Source organism: Ambystoma mexicanum, chromosome 13 (genome assembly GCF_040938575.1).
Source record: "Ambystoma mexicanum isolate Mex_15411 chromosome 13, UKY_AmexF1_1, whole genome shotgun sequence".
Lineage (NCBI taxonomy): Eukaryota > Metazoa > Chordata > Amphibia > Caudata > Ambystomatidae > Ambystoma > Ambystoma mexicanum.
In genome coordinates, this window is record NC_090938.1 from 602899460 (window position 1) to 602914027 (window position 14568).

The 14568-nt window shown below is 45.5% G+C and overlaps 1 protein-coding gene across 5 annotated transcripts in view; it reads left to right on the top strand.

Moving 5' to 3' along the window:
* The window catches only part of STAT3 (signal transducer and activator of transcription 3), a 609635-nt gene that overhangs the window by 4395 nt on the left and 590672 nt on the right, over positions 1-14568 (top strand). For 2 of the 5 annotated variants that reach the window (XM_069634452.1, XM_069634451.1), the window contains exon 1: positions 4192-4326. The exons of 1 other annotated variant lie outside the window; for it this stretch is intronic. The gene's annotated coding sequence lies outside the window, so the exon portion shown is untranslated. Of the gene's footprint in view, positions 1-4062; positions 4327-14568 lie in introns of those variants that run through there. 2 more of the 5 variants (XM_069634449.1, XM_069634453.1) reach the window with 2 other exon arrangements.

Here is a 14568-nt window from a genome sequence, read left to right on the forward strand (position 1 = left end):
AATAGTAGGTTGTCAAGAGGAAAGCAACACACTGAGAAGCATCCTGACAAGTATACCAAAGATACTGCAGAAGTTATAAATACATATACAGTTGTTGAAGCTGAAGCTGTTCATTTTACCTTTGAACTGTGGCAAAATACTCCTGGAAAGAGGATATCCAGGATTATTATTAGTGCTGTTTTCTTTGCTGGAATTGGAAAGGGAACCTTTGAACAGAAAGCTAAAGAACTGCTACAAGTGGATTTTTGCTTGGGTGAACTTTTGTTTCTTTTGGAACTCACAAAAACTGACTCAAGACTTTGCTTTTCTTGGTGAACACTTGGAGAGATTGACTTTGGACAATCCTGTAAAGTGGATATACTCAGGACAAGTGAAGGTCATCCAAGTCACTGGTTGCTTGATAATCACGTATTTATTTTATTTATTGTTTACTTTGAATGTTTTGTTTAGTGGATGGGCAGTTTGGTGGTTTTGTGTATGCTAGCAGAAATTCCCTTAGAGTTTAGACTAGGTAGGGAACTCCCTGGTAGAGTAGGCTTAATGACAATTTATTTGCACTTTCTTTTAGTAATAAAATGTCTAATACTGAGAAAACCACAAGCAGTTGTCCGTTTTACCTTACTGACTCCTCAAAGAGGCGTACCTATCGGGTTGTGACTGTTTCACCTTTATGATTGGGATCACTGCTGGTTTAGTAATAGTGTGGGGCTGAGTAGGAGTTTTATTCACTACCGATTCCTGTACTCCTGCAAAGCAGTAGTCATTTCACCACACTATGAGAGTGCTATGTTCCTGTTCCTATCACTAGCTCTCATCTGCTAATTTTCCACTCTCCCTCTCTCTCTATTTTCCCTCTCTGCTCCACTCTCAATCTCTACTTCATACGGTGCAATCTCTGCTTTTTCAATTCTACCTCATTTCTTTCCCTACTTTTCTCTTTCCTCTATTTCCTCGCTTACTCCTGACGATGCTACAAGCACTCTTCTCTCCACCCTTGACCCAACCTACCCTGCCCATCCCTTCTAACCTTCCTGCAAACCTCCTCAACCCTGGCTTATTCCTGCCATCACTGCCCTCTTTTGCAGGCTTCGTAAAGCTGATTGTCGCTGGAAAAAGTCTCATTCTCCCTGTGATCTTTCTGCGCTTTCTTCTCCACATTCCTCCTATGATCTTGCTGTACTCAATGCTAACAAATACTATTTCTCTGAACTTACGATCTCTCTCTCATCACTCTTGTCGTCTCTTTGAGATTCTTCTTACAATTATTTCTCCCAAACCCCGATCCCCCCTTTTTTCATCTCCCTCTTCTTCTGACTTTGCAAACTGCTTCACATCTAAAGTAGCTACTCTTCACTCTTTTCCTGCCCCTACCCCTCCTTGTCCACCCTCTGTAGTTCTACCACCTTACTCACTAGCCTTTTTCTTTTCTTTCTGACCTTGATATTTCTGCCCTTCTCACTCGTGCCCATCCCACTGCCTTACCTTCCAACCCTCTTCCTTGAATTATTCCCTAAATGTACCTTCACCTCTCCCTTACATTACCCCTTATCAATTGAATAATTCTTGGTTTTCTTCTCTTTACAAACATGTGCTAATTCTATATTGAAGAAACCATCTCACGATCCCTCAGTTCCTGCTAACTTCTGCCCCATTTCTCTTCTTCCCTTTCTATCTAAACTTCTTGAGCGTGCTGCTTATTCTCAAGTTTCCGCATATCTCAATAGTCACTCTCTTCTGCCTCCTCTTCAATCAGGATTTTGGCCATCCCATTCTACTGAGACTGCCCTCTTGCATGTCTCCAATGCTCTTCTCACAGCTAGTCACTCTAAATGCTCTATCCTTATCCTCCTTTCATCTCTATGCTGAGGACACCCCAAAATCTTTTTTCTTTTTTCACTGATACCCTACATTCTACTGTCTCTAACGGGCTCTCCTCAGTCCAAACCTGGATGTCGTCACATTTTCTTCACCAAACTCAAAAAACGAGGTTCTATTCTTTCCTTCTACTATGATTCCTCGCACTTTTCCTCCCCCTCCCTTCCTTACTCTATCTCTGCTCGCAACATGGGTGCAAACTTTGACCTCTCTTTTTCCTTCTCTCTCCACATCTCTCCAACTGCCCGATCCTGTCGATACGATCTAGTCAACATCTGCCGTGCTCAATCCTATCTCTCTTTTCACACCATGAAGCCTCCTCTTTCCTGAATAGTTTTGTCTCGTATTGACTATTTCTCAGCTCTTCTCCTTGGTCTTCCTTCCTCTTACCTTCTACCTCTTCGCTCTGTGTATAACTGATTTGCACGTTGGGACCATAATGGTGAAAGGCGCTACACAAATGTCAAAATGAATGAATGAATGTGTTTGTCTCCTCTTTTCTTTCTTCTCGAACCTCTATTACACCCACCCTACTCTCTATACCTCTTCTACCTTTCAAATAGTATCTTCTTTATAATTTCCTCTCCATTGTCTTCAAGTGTATCCATGGTCTTGCTCCCCTTTAACTCTCTTCACTTATTGCGCCCTGATGCCCCCGGGCCTGATGGTTTGCACGTTATAAATAAACAAATACAAATTATCTAACTTTACTCTCCTCCCCATGTCCTCTGCTCCCAGAATCAGTTTCTTCTCTTTTTCTAAAACCCATTGTGCATCCTCTCATTTCCGCTCCTTTGCCCTCCTTGTTTCCAAACATTGGAACTCTCTCCCTCCTTTAGTTGTTGCTCTTGCCTTACTTTTGCGACCAATCTAAAAACCCATCTTCTATCCACTCTTTCCAACAATTAACTCTATTTTGTCTCCCCTAGCTTGTTGTGATTTACTATGGAGATTGTAGTTCAGAAAAGAAAAAGTCACCTTGGGGAATTTTTTACAGTATTTGTTGTTGGTTGAAACTGCTGAGAAATAGTAATAAATGAAGTTGAAGCATAATGCAGTCTTGCCATAGAATTAATACTCCCTGGGCAGAAAGCAGGGGTAATCTTTATTGTTCACTTTGTACCGTTTTTATTTTTGTACTTGCACTTTTGGTGAAAAGCGCTATATAAATGAAATAAAAAATACAAATACCTTGCAATCCCTTGAACGCATGGCTCATTAAGGCAGGAGTATGTAGAGTTGGCTTGATAAAATGCTCGAGGTCTAGGAAATATTCCCACGACTTTATTTTGGGCTTCAAGATGAGATGACTAAGGGGAAACACTCATCCCATCACTGATTAGGACTGTCTGACAGGGTTTCTGCACTTTAAACCCGTTCGGGTCACGTGTTCGCCACACATCCCTCGTGTTTTGTTTTCTTCAGATGACGTCACCTCTGCCAGTAATTCCGCTCATTTCCAAGCTTCCGTTCCCGTCACTCTCCTCCCTCTCCTTTCGCTCGCACGCGGCTTTGCATTTGTCGCGAGCATCTTAAAAGGTGCACGAGGACAGGGCTGGGGAGAAGTGATATGTAGGGGATGACGTACTGTGAATCATTACCCGATGGCACCAAAATTGGCATCCATCTTGAATGTATCAGCTTACTTGTGAGAACAAATAATTATTTTTGAAAAATCAGAAAAAAACTGTACGTGCTGAGAATAAGAGAAATATATCCACAATGATTCAAAACGATGCTAATTCTCTGTAAGCTTATGAGAAAAACATAACGTATTTACAAAATATTCTCTTGTGTTTAAACAAACGGGAGCATGTTTGAGTCAACATATGTCAATGTTTTGCATAATCCAAGGTGGCAGAGGTGTCTACTTGGCGACGGTGTAAATAAACGTACCTTGCTGATGTTTGTCCTTTTTTTATCTCCATAAGGACAACGGGCGTCGGGCTAAGAAGAAATGACACAGCGCGCGCCCTACAAATATGTCACGCCCACCCTCGCGCGTCACCGTTCCGCCAATGTCCTACTTGTGCGCTTCACCCAGCGCGCGGCCGATAGATTTGCACAATAGAGACGCCGATTGGAGGCTGGCTGAAGTAGACTACGACGAATGACGGCAATCATTGGTTAGTAGTGTGGAGACGCTGCCCCATCGCCCCTCCCACGAACCTGATTGGAGGCTGGATCACTGTCACTCTGGACAGCAGGCTTTCGTTCTAGCTGGAGCTGTTCTCGTCAGAACTGGAGAAAAACGAAAACCATTCGGGTAGGGCTAGACTTCGCTCGGAAGAAGGTCTTGCACGAACTGTAGTGGACACAGGACTGGGCTGTTACGCGTGCAGGGGCACCTGACGTTGTGTGAACTCGAAGAGGATTACGGCCTGTCAGGCCCAGAGGAGCCTGGCCGGGGGGCAAGTGAAGGGCTGCCCCCGCCCTATTTACTTAATAAAGGTGAGTACAGATTGGGACTGCATTTGTTCGGGGTAGGACCGGGGGCATTGGACATTTCGAGGAGGACCCCTTGACCAGCAACAGGGCTTACACATTGGCCCCTAAGTTAACAAAAAGCTAGACCCAGTTATTAAAGTCATCTACAAAGTTACCCAGGGATAATAAACAGGTTTATATCCCGGTTACAATGCACACCAAGATATCCAGGTTGACGCATGTAAGCAAGAACCAAAAGCAGAAATCTCGCCTGTAGGTAAGAGAGTGCCCAAGTCATCTGGATGTAATATCCAAGGGCATTCATAGTTAACCACGGGTATTAAATAGGGACTGCTACATTGGCAATTTGAGAAATCAAGGGGGGTGTGTAGGTTGAAACCTGGATGTCAAACTGGGACATAACGATTTATGTATGTGGTCAGTAAACCGGGCAAACTAGAGTAAAACGTTTGGGCAGTAAACTGCAACAGGCAACTTGAGTTGTGTGGGTGTTATGGGAACATGTTGATGATTCATTTTTATGTTGAACTTTTGCGCTTTACATAGATTTTTTTTTAGATCCAATGATTATTACTCTACTGAAGTTGGTGCTCATTTATTGACCCCGGAAGGATGAAAGGCCGAGTTGCCCATCTTGGGATTCGAACCCGCGAACTATAGATCACACACGGATCTCCGCAGCCATTGTTCAAGCTGCTGAGTTTTCTAACGGGAGATATGTGTGACTCATGTAGGTGCATTTGTGGATTTTTGGACGTCTGCTGTGCTGTATAGAAATATCTGTAATTGTTTTTTTTTAACTGGATATCAGTGTCTAATGGTGTTTATTGGTTTAATTTAATATTTTCATTTAACTAGTAGAATTACTCTTGTTTGGCCCACTGGTTATATATTTTTTTATTTATTTTACATTTGTATAGCGCACATACAGCCCAAAGGCATCCTGGCACTGTTACTTGTGGCAGGCTTAGTTACAGAAAGGTTACATACATATCAGGGTAACATATTTCGAGTAATCGGTTAAAGGTGCATAGGACATAGCCCTTGTTATACAATCATTCAGATAATGGTTCAGTTTGGAACAGGGTGAGAAAGTGCCTAGGTGTGTACGTTCCAAGTGAGAGTAGGGTATTAGATAAGTTGAGTTAACAAGCATGGTTTTCATCGCTTTTCTGGAATGCTAGGTGAGAGACTGCTCGCAGGGGTGGTGGTAGGACATTCCAGTGTAGTGCTGCTAGGTATGGGAAACAGACTACACCTGCTCTGGGGATCGTAAACATGTTTGCGTATGGGGTTCTAGTTGGTCTGCTGGACCTGGTTGGGTGAATTCTCTCGGAGACATAAGGTGGCACAGTGAGGTGAATGCACTTGTGGGTGAGGGCAAGTGCTTTAAATATGACTTTCTCTTAGTGGGAGCCAGTGTGCCTGTTTCCTAGCTGCCGTGATATGCTCTTTCTTGGGTATTACAGTGGCTGCTCTGAGAGCGCTGTTTTGTATGGTTTGAATTTTAGACATGGTCCTGGAAGAGGTGCCCAGGAACAGTGCATTATAGTAGTCAAGTCTTGACCCTGTTGTGGCTCTGGCAATTGTGATGCAGTTATCTTTTGATAGGAAGGGTCTGGCTGCTGTAAGCATGGTAGGCTGCTGTTGAGGCGATGGTGCTCACTTGCCTGGTCATTGTTAGATACGAGTCCAGATAGACATCTAGTATTTTTACTGGATGGACGAATATCCCAAGCAAGTCACCACTGCATCCAATATAAACCACTTCTAACTTGTCATCTACAATCAACTAAAAAGTGATGGCTGAAAAGCATTACGTCCATCATAACCACTAGGAATTCTGAAGGGCAGACGTCCATTTAATCATATTTCAGGCTGCCAGTGTCGTTACAGAAGAGGGCCATCCCTATGTAGCTCGGTTTTGTAATATTTGTATACTGCCTAACTACTCTTTTTGTGTCCTCATATTACCCTAAATTCCTCTATTGCTATAGGGTTGTACTGGGCCTGAAATGGCCTCTTACACTTAAATATACAACATGTAACAGTAACCTTAATTCGCCCCCAACAATAACCTCAATTGACCACAATATTAGAAATAAGTGATCTCACATGTATTGCAAATATTACCAGCTATACTCTCTCGAGCTTTCACAACTCAACAAGTTTCCCATACAATTGTAATCTATGCTCTCTCTTTTGTAAACATTTGACAAACTAAACCAACAACAGTGCCTTTGTAACCCAAAACGATTGCATTAGAGTACATATGGGGAGGAATGGCGTATGAGTGGGTATACGCAGTTTGTAGGTGTTTGGTTATTGGCCCACCCATTGATATTGCCCATGCTAATCCTATGGTCATTCCCACCCAGTAACTGCCGAAAACTCCATCCTCATCGGAACTCTTTGAGCTAGCTTTAACCAAGCCATACCATCAAATTTTGCACTCCTTGACTGCCAGTATTTTTGCAAAGCAAATTGGAGTTGTAAACCCGCTACTGCTGAAATAAATGTCTTAACCAGGTCTCCCTTCAGCCACTCGAATTATAAGCACTATGCGCGTCCTTCATTGAAGTCCTGTTAAAAAAAGCATTGGCAAAGCCAAATGTTTTATCTTGTGTATAGGTTTTAGGCATTTGCCAGACACTGCTATTAGATGCCCAGGTACTTGCACCTACTACAATAAATGGGCAGTTAATACCACTACGGCTGTGCCTCTGAAAGTGCCTTATCCATGTCTACACAAAAATCCAAACTGTTGGTATTGCCAATACTTGTTTTTTATGGCCTGAGCACAGCGACAGCCTGGAGGTTATGTGTAAACGGGGACAGTTGGCTTGATCTATGTGGGCAATAAATGGGTTGGTTAAGGATGATTTTTTTTCTGGGTAAAAAAGTGTATGTACGAAATAAACAGTGACACTCCGAGTGATCTACGTGGGAACTATGCATGCATAAAGTCATCTGTGCAAATTGTAAATTGAAACAAACCGAGTGATCTGTGCAGGCGTTAAATACGTCCAGCCAGAGTGATCTGTGTTGGCAATAACAGACAACCCAATCTATCCAGACGAGCAATGTGGTATGCTGATCAATGCAATAGTAAAGTGGGGCCGGCAGCGTGAAGAAAGCAATGTGTGGAAAACTAGGGTGATCTGCGGTGGCAAAAACATGCAATGATGGGTGGGGATCGTGTTTAATAATAATTAAAAAAAAAAAAAAGTGCCGTTGAGATGCTACTGGTTTTTTGTTGTGGCCTTCCAAGTCATCTACTTGGCTGCTCTGGAGCATATTCCAGTTGATTCTTTGGAACTGGCTTTCTAAAATAAACTGTAAGTGAGCTCCACAACTCCTTACTGATTATTGGGAGTGCCACCTGAATATGTTGGTTCTGTTGACTCCCACCAAGCATCCATCACATTTGTGTGTCCTCGTTAGTTAATCTGCTACATCTAAGAGGTGCATTTTTCTAAATTCTGCAAAGCATTCCATACACTCACTGAAATCCAAGTGACAATCAAGCGCTAGAATCCCTTAAATCAGTGGTCTGCAACCTACGGCTCTCCAGATGTTTTGTACTACAACTGCCATGGTGCAGCACTATTGAATAAGCTTGCTACGGTAGATGGAATATGTAGTCCAAAAAATGTGGAGAGCCAAAGGTTGCAGACCATGCCTTCAATGCAAAAAAGAATCGCCAGTTGGGTGAAAATAAGCAGCTATCTAAAGTTGAGTTTATTATAACCAGGACTAGTCATGGAGGCACATGGGTTCAGTGGCGTCATCCATTAGATATAATATGATATGATATTTTATTTCTGTTGCGCTCGTACACAAGTGTTTCAGAGCGCGACAAGGCAAGGGAGGGGAACAGGGGAGAACAAAAACAGCGATCTTACTAGGCCCAGTGACATTGAGAGCGCGCAAGTGCATGGGAGAGGGGCGGGGAAAAGTGCATGGAAGGGGGAGAAGTGGAAAGTGCAAAGCAGAGGAGAAACAGATAAATAACGATCATAAATAATACAGGCAACAAACCGTTTTAGTGCAGCCAGCAATTTGCAAGTGCTAGGTTTAAGGCAGCAGACAGGGTAGGTCTGCTAAGAGCAGGAAGAAAAAGGGAGGGATGTATGGGTTCAGATACAGACCCCAGTGAAAGGGGTGGCCCGGAGGCAGTGCGGGAGGGTCGCAGGGTGAGCAGGTACCTGGGCCCGGAGGACAGACAGAGGGTGGCCAGCTGCACAGAGCCAAGAGAGAACAGATCAGCAGGGGAGAAGGGGAGCGAAGGGAGAAGAAAAAAGGAAGGTCTTGAGGTGCTTCCGGAACCGGAGATGGTTCTCCTCAAGTTTTAGAGTGGCAGGGAGGCTGTTCCAGAGGGAGGCCCCAGCTGAAGACAGAGATCTTGTCATGATCTCTGCTTCCAAAAGATCAGGACTTGCCCGACTCCCTTGGAAGCAGACCCATAACCCCGGTTCCGAGTGCCAGCCAGTCCCAATTGGGACCTTTTGGACCCTGTCCTGGCGCCAGTGGCACCAGGCTCATAAAGATGCCCAGTCCCAGCGCTGGAAGCGCCGGGCTCATAATGCTTGGGTGGACTTACCTGCAGCAGACCATGCTGCTTACTTACCTGCCAGTTGAACCCCTGATCCTCTTCTGTTTGGGACTACTTTTCCTGTTGGGTGGGGCAGGAGCCACTCCCTAGGTTCAGAACACTGGAACTCTTCTGGAAAGCAGGAACTCTTTTCTTACCTAGGCGTGGCTGTGGAAGGAGACACCTAAGCACTACAGGAGGCTATTTAAACCACACCCGATGGATGAATCTTGCTTTGCGTTATTCTGCATTCGCAAAGAAAGAACAGGTTAGCACTACGGTCTTCAGTGGCAGCGCATCTCTTACCTGGTCCATCGGCTGTCACCAACGCCTCGCGCTGCATACCGGCATCTGAAAGACAAAGGCTTACCTACTCTTCGCACGCTCCGGAGGCCTTCGGCGCTGCATCCCGCATCTGAAAGACAAAAGAAGGTGCGTTTAAAGACATTGGGCAACTTTATTACTCGCGTGCCATTACTCCTTCCCACGCCGAATCCAGTGGGTATTCCAGCACCCTTCAGCTTCTCTAAAGCTCCGAACTTGTACCTGCAAGATAAAAGGGACAGTTAGTGCGCATCGTGAAGCAGGCTACAAGCGCTTACTTACGTGCTTCCAGGCGCTTCTATTCCTCACGCGGGTTCGATCCTCAACTCTCATCAGCCCGCCATCCGCCATCGCCGGAACCCTGCAAAACAAGAGATATCATTACAAAAGACTTTTAAGATATTTGAAGTGCCCAGAACTTACCGTTCGTGCAGTTAACGACGGACAGCAGTCCTCTGAGGTCAAGAGGCCTGCACCCTTATCCAGTGAAGAAACTGGTTACGGCACCCTGCCCCGAGGCAGATGGAGAGCTCGGCGTTCACTTACCTAAGGTGAGGGCGTTAACCTTTGGGGTTCTACAGGAGAAGAGAAAGGGAAGAGGAGAGAGGCACCCAATAACCCCAGTTCATTAATCCCATATTTTCTATCTGCAGACATCTTACTCTTCAAGTCAGACATACAGTGCACAGAGGTCCAGCCCAAAGAGCCAACCGTGTGTTACACATCACCTTTGAAGATACGGCATTCACCCAGTCAAGATCGGCGCCTCTGCGGGATATCAGGTGAGCGTTACAGATCTACACCCAGCTCATTTCTTTGAAAAACGACTGACCCTGAGGGAGTTGGAGGTAGAGGAGCGAAGAGCTCGAGAGGGTAGGTATTTGCGGAGGGATAGCTGAAGGTATTTTGGACCCAGGCCCCAGAAAGCCTTGTGGACAATGCAGAGGGTTTTGAATTTAATCCTTGCATCCACTGGGAGCCAATGGAGAGATTTCAGAGCTGGAGAGCTATGATCCCAGGGCTTGAGGCCAAGGACAAGTCTCGCAGTCCTGTTCTGGATTAGTTGCAGAGGGCGGAGAGTAGAGGCAGGTAGATTTAGAAAGAGGCTGTTAGAATAGTCCAAGCTTGAGAGAACCAGAGCTTGGGATTGTCAGTAGCGCTCTTGCCCTCGTAGTGTAGCCGAGGAATTCTTCTTGCCAATCTACCGAACTAGTTGATACAATGTACAACTAGAACAATTGATTGGCGGAAAGATGGAATGCCAACGATGAACCCAGAACCGCATGGGACAGGATACTGGGACGAGACGTCTTCTCAAGGTGTACAGGCAAGACCCCCAGACAACTGCAAGAAGAGCAACAATCACAATGGTGCAATTCTATGCAGAAATCCAAACATCAAGAGAGAAACCAAACACTAACCTGTGCAGGTCTTCAGAGTGTCAGAAAATCCCCAGGAAGGAGAAGAAGTAATGTGGAAGTGTTCGTGGCAAACCAAAATAGGAAATGTCAAGGAATCAACCAGAAGTGAAGGCAAAACAGGAAACAGGAGGTGGATCCAAGCAGATGTCCAAAGAGCAACACCTACCCCGACGGCACGAGGACGCCTAAAGGTACACTAAGGCAGTCTCTAGTCCGTGTACCAGTGGGGCAAAGTTCCAATGCAGGAGTAGGAACCGCAAGCGGGAAACAGTACAAAAACAGGCTGGCAAAGCAAGGCAGGTCCGGTGGCGGTACGAGGTCGAAGAGCAGGACTGGCAGCAAAAAGTACAAGGAGTAAGCAAGGCAGATCCGGTGGCGGTCCGAGGTCGAAGAGCAGGGCTGGCAGCAAAAGTACAAAGGAGTAAGCAAGGCAGGTCCGGTGGCGGTCCGAGGTCAAAGAGCAAGGCTGGCAGTAAAAGTACAAGGGAGTAAGCAGGGCAGGTCCGGTGGCAGTCCGAGGTCTAGGAGCAAGGCTGGCAGTAAAAGTACAAGGGAGTAAGCAAGGCAGGTCCGGTGGCAGTCCGAGGTCTAGGAACACGGGGAAAACAAGGCAGAGAAGACAAGGAAAGAACCTGGATACGAGGAAATGGAAGCTGCTAGAATACAGGATTCAGAAGCGCCGGCATAACGTACAGGCGTGGCTTAAATAGGAATCACATGAGCACAATACGTCCTTCAGCGTGCACGGTGAAAACTGAATGCCGTGAGAGGACGCCATCGTCTCCATTCCAAGCTCCCGGCAGACGAGGTCTTAAAGGGGCCGTAACCACCGTTCGTTGGCAAGTACGAGATCCATAAGTATTACGCCTCGTGGAAGCCGTGGATGCCGGATAATTACGGCGTCCTAACACCGATGAGTTCTGCCAATACTTGACAGGGATACCATGAGCTTCTGGGGGAAGGAGAGGAAAGGCAGAGTACCTCTGCGGAGGTGCAGTCGGAAATTTGACTGTTAGAGCCCTCGATGTGGGCAGAGAAGGAAAGAGTGGAGTCAAAGATGACCCCGAGGTTCTTAGCCTCGCAGGTGGGGGTAGGAGGAGGGCCAAGGGAGGCTGGCCAGAGAGTGAGGGGAAAGGATGGTGAAGGTGTGCTGATGAGGAGGATCTCCGTCTTGCTGGCGTTCAAAGATCATTGGCGGCACACCAATCTTGAATGGCAGTTACGCAATCAGAGATGAGAGAGGGAGAGGAGGTGGCAGAGGGCAGCCTGAAAATGAGTTGTCATCAGCGTAGCACTAGAAATTTGAGCAGAAAGTGGCAATGCAGTGGGCAAGAGTTGCCAGGTATTGGTTGAAAAGACAGGGCGAGAGGTTAGAACCCTGGGGAACACCACAGGTAGAGAGGAAGATAGATGAAAGGAAGGACCCAAGTTGGACCCAGGTTTTTCACGGAGACAGTTGAGCAGGATGGTATGGTTGACCGTGTCGAAGGCCAAAGAGAGATCGATGAGGAAAGAGGGAATGTTAGAGTTATGGTTGGAGAGCAGATCTTCACGGATGTTCATGGAATTGTGTATAACTATATGATCCTTTTACAGAATAGGAACCTTTTTTATGTCTTGTGACGAATCAATAGAGTTTGTCCCTTCTCTCCAAGGGGAGCCCCTTCCTGTGATGCTAGGCAGATGAGCCCACTCTGCAAATCCCTCCCTAGCGGTAGAGGCAAGTGCTATCTCACTGGCAGAGACCCCCACCCCCCAGGACAAGGACTGCCTTGAGGAACTCCCTCAAGGTACACATCCTTTGGCCTATATGGGGTGTTTAAAAATGCCAGAAACTACAAGGTATCAGAACTGGGACGAAGAATCTCTTAATGGATATTCTTTTTTTTATTCAAATGATTCATGTCCATGTCCCTTTAATTCAGAACACCCCATTCACTGAGACGAGAACGTTAAATAGTGAACGGCCAGACGAAGGAGAGCGAAGAAAGAGACGATGACGTGCGTACGCTGGGGGGGGCCTCAATCTACATAGCACCTGGAGATGACGGGAACCAGGACGTGCGTGAGTTTCGAACCTGCTGGAAATTGCTAAACGGGACGCCAGACTTGCAGCAAGACCACGGCACGAGACTCCGACAACGGATAAGCCCAGGAAGAAGTGGCAGTGAGACTATAAAGGGAAATACATGGTGGGCAGCTGGTCTGCTAATGTCGCCGATACCACCGGCAGGAAAAGGTCACTCCGTGCGCCGGCGACCAGTCAAGCACTACAACACCATAACGACATAGAAGAACAAGAGGAGATGGACGCCAGAGAAGAGAAGGTGCTGGCGGCACAAGAAGCAAGAGAGAGCTCCTGATGAAGAAGACTTCCAAACAAGTTCTCCTGCAAGAACAAAGGTAATAGGGCGAACAGGAGGCCCAGGAGAATTCAAGGGAATCTATGTGCTGCACAGTTAACTCATGACAGTATAGGCGATGAAATGAAGTTAACTTGTAAACAAAGTAGCATCAAAGGTTAGGGAAACTATTATTGGAAAGATGAACATTGTGTGAGAGAACCAATATATAACAATACCCTGGGAAAGATAACTTGTCATCCTATACAAGACAAAAATACTAATGAAGAGAAAGGAAGAGCTGAACCAGAGTTCAGTGGAACCAAGCAATTAAGCCAGATACAAAGCCCAGTTGATGAAGATAAGTGGAACCGTCAAGAGAGAAATAATAGTAAAGTGAGAATATCTGTCAAGAAGGCAGTGAGTCGGGGCCAAGAACGTAGAGTTAAGATGGAAAGCCCAAAAGGGAGTTACAGAGGCCAAAGAACTCAATAACACAATTGAGTAACTTATCAGAGAAGTCATGAGAGACTATTGGTGGATTGGCTATTAATGACTGGTACTAGCAGTACCCTCAGGAAAAGGGGGTGATTCTCCTGACCTAAGTTAGTTCTCCTAAGTGGTAGGGTCAGATAGGATAGTTTTGGACAGCGGGCCTATTTCTTTGGGACATTCATGAGTGAAGGAGCACCATAGCTAGAAATATAGGTAGGGGCCACCCATAGCGATAGGAAATGTTAGACCGTTTATTATTTCAAATAATATTATACGTCATGCTATACGAGAGCCTCTGTCCTTCTGACTAGCCATACTATGTGGATATAAGTATCATTTGTTCAGTATACAAATCGTTTCTTAAAAATGTGTTTAATTGTACTATATACGTTTTTTTAAAAGTATTATTCTTGGTTCATTTTGGCCATATTGTGTGTGTGTGTATACACAGTGGAAAAACTTGAGATACAGTTAAGGTGAAGAAATGTATGAAAGCAAACTAAGGAAATTCGGCGTGTATTGGATGTGACAACAACCTTAACTCTGATGTTATTTATGATGTCATTGCTGAGCCCATCTGTGATGTAATGTATGTGCTCATGGCGTGAGTCAAGGGTTGAACTCGGCGCTAAGGTTGTTCTCCCTTCCAACATTATTGTGATACATTGCTTCACCTTGTCTGTGTCACAGCTAAAGTTGTTTTTTTTTCACTGAATTTCAAGACTTTTGGTATGCTATATCTTACTGCCCCTGAAGTAGGAAAGCTTTAGCCCCAAGGCCACTGATCAATTTGCACCACTTATGGTGAAAGTGTGTGACCCACCAGCCAATGCCCTCTCATTCCCTCCTTTTTTGTGTTGATCTCTTTCATTCCCATGTGATTACTGCCCCCCAGAATTCCCTGAAGAAACATAACCATGAAAACCATTTAGGCATAGTTTCCGCGAACATGCAGCATCTTTTGATTACCGCGGTAAGACGAAAACCCCTTTTGGAATAGCATTTCTTTTTAAACCGGCCAACATATGTGCCCTCACTTTTTTTTTGTTGGTATTCCCCCCCTCCCCCT